We start from the raw sequence: 7500 nt of genomic DNA on the forward strand, positions 1-7500 counted from the left end.
TTGGGTGGTGGTGCCGCCCGCCCGCCACCACTGGCCCACCATTCCTGCCGCAGGGGGGCGCGGCAGGCCCTCTTTTGCCAAAGTTGCTAGCAACTTTGCCCAAGTTGCTAGCACCTTGGGCAAAGTTGCTAGCACCTTGGCCTAGCACCCTCCTTAGACACCTCCCCCCTATAGTAGTGAAATGGACAAAACCAGCCAAATGACCACTAGACATTGAAAATGCCGAGGGAAGCAACTTTTTTATTTCTCAATATTTTATATCTTATTCAACTTATTTTTTAAGCAAATTTTTTTCTAACATTAATTATATTATTACTACCCATAGAAACTGGAATTTTATTTTTCCGACTTGTAATTATTTTTATTTAATTTTTTCATTCGAAAATAATTTTAATTAACAAATAAATATAGAAAAATATCAATATACATTTTAAAAATTACGAAAATTATGCCAAATAATTCCTGTTGATATAACAGTAATTGTTGAATTTTTTTTTTATTTTTCTGGTTTGTAATTATATTTTTTATTATTTTAATTCAAAAAAATACAATAAAATAGATAATAAATAGAGAAAAATATCGACATATATTTTAAAAATCACGAAAACTATTCCAATTAGTTCCTGTTGATTATTCAAGAATTCTTGAAATTTTATTTTATTTTTCTGGTTTTTAATTATATTTTTTTATTATTTTAATTCAAGAAATACATTAAAATAGATAATAAATAGAGAAAAATATCAAAATATATTTGAAAATTCACGAAAATTATCCCAGATGGCTCCTTCTGAAGCTACATGAATTTATGAAATTTTTATTTTATTTTTCTGATTTTTAATTACATTTTTTTATTATTTTAATTCAAAAAATAAATAATAATTAGAGAAAATTAATTCGGGTATGACGTTTGAAGAGTGGAAAGGTACTGTGGATAGTTCTTTTACGAAATAGTAATTATTATTTATATTAGTCGGGTCGTTTTATTATTTAATTTCTATTTATTCATTATTTTAACTAAATATATTCGTTAAAATAGAGAAAAAAACACCAAAGCTCGTTACTACACCGAAAAACATAACCATTCTCCGTGGAATCATACCCCCCCCCCCCCCCCCCCCCCCCCCCCCACCACCCCCCACCCACAAGTGAACGTGACAATATCATCTTCGTAGAAAAAGATACGTTGAAAACAATTATCATTGTTCATCGACTTATTGTTCCCTCACAACATGCCTTGCCCAAACTAGTCGCTCCCGACGTTTTCGGAGCAATTCTCGGAATCTGACCAAACGGCCCCGACAACCACCGTGCCAAATTCAATTTCCTACGTCCTCGTATTTTTTATAATTTTTTTCGGGTCGGAAAATTTTCGGACTTTCGGCACCGGCCCAGCCAAGGTGCTAGCAACTCTGCCCAAGGTGCTAGCAACCTTGGGCAAAAACTAGTCGCTCCCGACGTTTTCGGAGCAATTCTCGGAATCTGACCAAACGGCCCCGACAACCACCGTGCCAAATTCAATTTACTACGCCCTCGTATTTTTTATTATTTTTTTTGGGTCGGAAAATTTTCGGACTTTCGGCACCGGCCCAGCCAAGGTGCTAGCAACTCTGCCCAAGGTGCTAGCAACTCTGCCCAAAACTAGTCGCTCCCGACATTTTCGGAGCAATTCTCGAAATCTGACCAAACGGCCCCGACAACCACTGTGCCAAATTCAATTTCCTACGCCCTCGTATTTTTTATTATTTTTTTCGGGTCAGAAAATTTTCGGACTTTCGGCACCGGCCCTGCCAAGGTGCTAGCAACCTTGCCCAAAACTAGTCGCTCCCGACGTTTTCGGAGCAATTCTCTAAATCTGACCAAACGGCCCCGACAACCACCGTGCCAAGTTCAATTTCCTACGCCCTCGTAATTTTTATTATTTTTTTCGGGTCGGAAAATTTTCGGACATTCGGCACCGGCCCAGCCAAGGTGCTAGCAACTCTGCCCAAGGTGCTAGCAACTTTGCCCAAAAACTAGTCGCTCCCGACGTTTTCGGAGCAATTCACGGAATCTAACCAAACGGCCCCGACAACCACCGTGCCAAATTCAATTTCCTACGCCCTCGTAATTTTTATTATTTTTTTCGGGTCGGAAAATTGTCGGACTTTCGGCACCGGCCCAGCCAAGGTGCTAGCAACTCTGCCCAAGGTGCTAGCAACGTTGGGCAAAAACTAGTCGCTCCCGACGTTTTCGGAGCAATTCTCGGAATCTGACCAAACGGCCCCGACAACCACCGTGCCAAATTCAATTTCCTACGCCCTCGTATTTTTTATTATTTTTTTCGGGTCGGAAAATTTTTGGGACTTTCGCCACCGGCCCAGCCAAGGTGCTAGCAACTTTGCCCAAGGTGCTAGCAACTTTGCCCAAACCTAGTCGCTCCCGACGTTTTCGGAGCAATTCTCGAAATCTGACCAAACGGCCCCGACAACCACGGTGCCAAATTCAATTTCCTACGCCCTCGTAATTTTTATTATTTTTTTCGGGTCGGAAAATTGTCGGACTTTCGGCACCGGCCCAGCCAAGGTGCTAGCAACTCTGCCCAAGGTGCTAGCAACCTTGGGCAAAAACTAGTCGCTCCCGACGTTTTCGGAACAATTCTCGGAATCTGACCAAACGGCCCCGACAACCACCGTGCGAAATTCAATTTCCTACGCCCTCGTATTTTTTATTATTTTTTTCGGGTCGGAAAATTTTCGGACTTTCGGCACCGGCCCAGCCAAGGTGCTAGCAACTCGGCCCAAGGTGCTAGCAACTTTGCCCAAAACTAGTCGCTCCCGACGTTTTCGGAGCAATTCTCGAAATCTGACCAAACGGCCCCGACAACCACCGTGCCAAGTTCAATTTCCTACGCCCTCGTAATTTTTATTATTTTTTTCTAGTCGGAAAATTTTCGGACTTTCGGCACCGGCCCAGCCAAGGTGCTAGCAACTCTGCCCAAGGTGCTAGCAACTTTGCCCAAAAACTAGTCGCTCCCGACGTTTTCGGAGCAATTCTCGGAATCTGACCAAACGGCCCCGACAACCACTGTGCCAAATTCAATTTCCTACGCCCTCGTAATTTTTATTATTTTTTTCGGGTCGGAAAATTGTCGGACTTTCGGCACCGGCCCAGCTAAGGTGCTAGCAACTCTGCCCAAGGTGCTAGCAACCTTGGGCAAAAACTAGTCGCTCCCGACGTTTTCGGAGCAATTCTCGGAATCTGACCAAACGGCCCCGACAACCACCGTGCCAAATTCAATTTCCTACGCCCTCGTATTTTTTATTATTTTTTTCGGGTCGGAAAATTTTTGGGACTTTCGCCACCGGCCCAGCCAAGGTGCTAGCAACTCTGCCCAAGGTGCTAGCAACTTTGCCCAAAAACTAGTCGCTCCCGACGTTTTCGGAGCAATTCTCGGAATCTGACCAAACGGCCCCGACAACCACTGTGCCAAATTCAATTTCCTACGCCCTCGTAATTTTTATTATTTTTTTCGGGTCGGAAAATTGTCGGACTTTCGGCACCGGCCCAGCCAAGGTGCTAGCAACTCTGCCCAAGGTGCTAGCAACCTTGGGCAAAAACTAGTCGCTCCCGACGTTTTCGGAACAATTCTCGGAATCTGACCAAACGGCCCCGACAACCACCGTGCGAAATTCAATTTCCTACGCCCTCGTATTTTTTATTATTTTTTTCGGGTCGGAAAATTTTCGGACTTTCGGCACCGGCCCAGCCAAGGTGCTAGCAACTCGGCCCAAGGTGCTAGCAACTTTGCCCAAAACTAGTCGCTCCCGACGTTTTCGGAGCAATTCTCGAAATCTGACCAAACGGCCCCGACAACCACCGTGCCAAGTTCAATTTCCTACGCCCTCGTAATTTTTATTATTTTTTTCTGGTCGGAAAATTTTCGGACTTTCGGCACCGGCCCAGCCAAGGTGCTAGCAACTCTGCCCAAGGTGCTAGCAACTTTGCCCAAAAACTAGTCGCTCCCGACGTTTTCGGAGCAATTCTCGGAATCTGACCAAACGGCCCCGACAACCACTGTGCCAAATTCAATTTCCTACGCCCTCGTAATTTTTATTATTTTTTTCGGGTCGGAAAATTGTCGGACTTTCGGCACCGGCCCAGCTAAGGTGCTAGCAACTCTGCCCAAGGTGCTAGCAACCTTGGGCAAAAACTAGTCGCTCCCGACGTTTTCGGAGCAATTCTCGGAATCTGACCAAACGGCCCCGACAACCACCGTGCCAAATTCAATTTCCTACGCCCTCGTATTTTTTATTATTTTTTTCGGGTCGGAAAATTTTTGGGACTTTCGCCACCGGCCCAGCCAAGGTGCTAGCAACTCTGCCCAAGGTGCTAGCAACTTTGCCCAAAAACTAGTCGCTCCCGACGTTTTCGGAGCAATTCTCGGAATCTGACCAAACGGCCCCGACAACCACTGTGCCAAATTCAATTTCCTACGCCCTCGTAATTTTTATTATTTTTTTCGGGTCGGAAAATTGTCGGACTTTCGGCACCGGCCCAGCCAAGGTGCTAGCAACTCTGCCCAAGGTGCTAGCAACCTTGGGCAAAAACTAGTCGCTCCCGACGTTTTCGGAACAATTCTCGGAATCTGACCAAACGGCCCCGACAACCACCGTGCGAAATTCAATTTCCTACGCCCTCGTATTTTTTATTATTTTTTTCGGGTCGGAAAATTTTCGGACTTTCGGCACCGGCCCAGCCAAGGTGCTAGCAACTCGGCCCAAGGTGCTAGCAACTTTGCCCAAAACTAGTCGCTCCCGACGTTTTCGGAGCAATTCTCGAAATCTGACCAAACGGCCCCGACAACCACCGTGCCAAGTTCAATTTCCTACGCCCTCGTAATTTTTATTATTTTTTTCTGGTCGGAAAATTTTCGGACTTTCGGCACCGGCCCAGCCAAGGTGCTAGCAACTCTGCCCAAGGTGCTAGCAACTTTGCCCAAAAACTAGTCGCTCCCGACGTTTTCGGAGCAATTCTCGGAATCTGACCAAACGGCCCCGACAACCACTGTGCCAAATTCAATTTCCTACGCCCTCGTAATTTTTATTATTTTTTTCGGGTCGGAAAATTGTCGGACTTTCGGCACCGGCCCAGCTAAGGTGCTAGCAACTCTGCCCAAGGTGCTAGCAACCTTGGGCAAAAACTAGTCGCTCCCGACGTTTTCGGAGCAATTCTCGGAATCTGACCAAACGGCCCCGACAACCACCGTGCCAAATTCAATTTCCTACGCCCTCGTATTTTTTATTATTTTTTTCGGGTCGGAAAATTTTTGGGACTTTCGCCACCGGCCCAGCCAAGGTGCTAGCAACTCTGCCCAAGGTGCTAGCAACTTTGCCCAAAAACTAGTCGCTCCCGACGTTTTCGGAGCAATTCTCGGAATCTGACCAAACGGCCCCGACAACCACTGTGCCAAATTCAATTTCCTACGCCCTCGTAATTTTTATTATTTTTTTCGGGTCGGAAAATTGTCGGACTTTCGGCACCGGCCCAGCCAAGGTGCTAGCAACTCTGCCCAAGGTGCTAGCAACCTTGGGCAAAAACTAGTCGCTCCCGACGTTTTCGGAACAATTCTCGGAATCTGACCAAACGGCCCCGACAACCACCGTGCGAAATTCAATTTCCTACGCCCTCGTATTTTTTATTATTTTTTTCGGGTCGGAAAATTTTCGGACTTTCGGCACCGGCCCAGCCAAGGTGCTAGCAACTCGGCCCAAGGTGCTAGCAACTTTGCCCAAAACTAGTCGCTCCCGACGTTTTCGGAGCAATTCTCGAAATCTGACCAAACGGCCCCGACAACCACCGTGCCAAGTTCAATTTCCTACGCCCTCGTAATTTTTATTATTTTTTTCTAGTCGGAAAATTTTCGGACTTTCGGCACCGGCCCAGCCAAGGTGCTAGCAACTCTGCCCAAGGTGCTAGCAACTTTGCCCAAAAACTAGTCGCTCCCGACGTTTTCGGAGCAATTCTCGGAATCTGACCAAACGGCCCCGACAACCACTGTGCCAAATTCAATTTCCTACGCCCTCGTAATTTTTATTATTTTTTTCGGGTCGGAAAATTGTCGGACTTTCGGCACCGGCCCAGCTAAGGTGCTAGCAACTCTGCCCAAGGTGCTAGCAACCTTGGGCAAAAACTAGTCGCTCCCGACGTTTTCGGAGCAATTCTCGGAATCTGACCAAACGGCCCCGACAACCACCGTGCCAAATTCAATTTCCTACGCCCTCGTATTTTTTATTATTTTTTTCGGGTCGGAAAATTTTTGGGACTTTCGCCACCGGCCCAGCCAAGGTGCTAGCAACTCTGCCCAAGGTGCTAGCAACTTTGCCCAAAAACTAGTCGCTCCCGACGTTTTCGGAGCAATTCTCGGAATCTGACCAAACGGCCCCGACAACCACTGTGCCAAATTCAATTTCCTACGCCCTCGTAATTTTTATTATTTTTTTCGGGTCGGAAAATTGTCGGACTTTCGGCACCGGCCCAGCTAAGGTGCTAGCAACTCTGCCCAAGGTGCTAGCAACCTTGGGCAAAAACTAGTCGCTCCCGACGTTTTCGGAGCAATTCTCGGAATCTGACCAAACGGCCCCGACAACCACCGTGCCAAATTCAATTTCCTACGCCCTCGTATTTTTTATTATTTTTTTCGGGTCGGAAAATTTTTGGGACTTTCGCCACCGGCCCAGCCAAGGTGCTAGCAACTCTGCCCAAGGTGCTAGCAACTTTGCCCAAACCTAGTCGCTCCCGACGTTTTCGGAGCAATTCTCGAAATCTGACCAAACGGCCCCGACAACCACCGTGCCAAATTCAATTTCCTACGCCCTCGTAATTTTTATTATTTTTTTCGGGTTGGAAAATTGTCGGACTTTCGGCACCGGCCCAGCCAAGGTGCTAGCAACTCTGCCCAAGGTGCTAGCAACCTTGGGCAAAAACTAGTCGCTCCCGACGTTTTCGGAGCAATTCTCGGAATCTGACCAAACGGCCCCGACAACCACCGTGCCAAATTCAATTTCCTACGCCCTCGTATTTTTTATTATTTTTTTCGGGTCGGAAAATTTTCGGACTTTCGGCACCGGCCCAGCCAAGGTGCTAGCAATTCTGCCCAAGGTGCTAGCAACTTTGCCCAAAACTAGTCGCTCCCGACGTTTTCGGAGCAATTCTCGAAATCTGACCAAACGACCCCGACAACCACCGTGCCAAATTCAATTTCCTACGCCCTCGTAATTTTTATTATTTTTTTCGGGTCGGAAAATTTTCGGACTTTCGGCACCGGCCCAGCCAAGGTGCTAGCAACTCTGCCCAAGGTGCTAGCAACCTTGGGCAAAAACTAGTCGCTCCCGACGTTTTCGGAGCAATTCTCGGAATCTGACCAAACGGCCCCGACAACCAGCGTGCCAAATTCAATTTCCTACGCCCTCGTATTTTTTATTATTTTTTTCGGGTCGGAAAATTTTCGGACTTTCGGCACCG

The sequence above is a fragment of the Erythranthe guttata genome, chromosome 2 (assembly GCF_056151865.1).
Source record: "Erythranthe guttata isolate IM_541 chromosome 2, IM_541, whole genome shotgun sequence".
Taxonomy (NCBI): domain Eukaryota; kingdom Viridiplantae; phylum Streptophyta; class Magnoliopsida; order Lamiales; family Phrymaceae; genus Erythranthe; species Erythranthe guttata.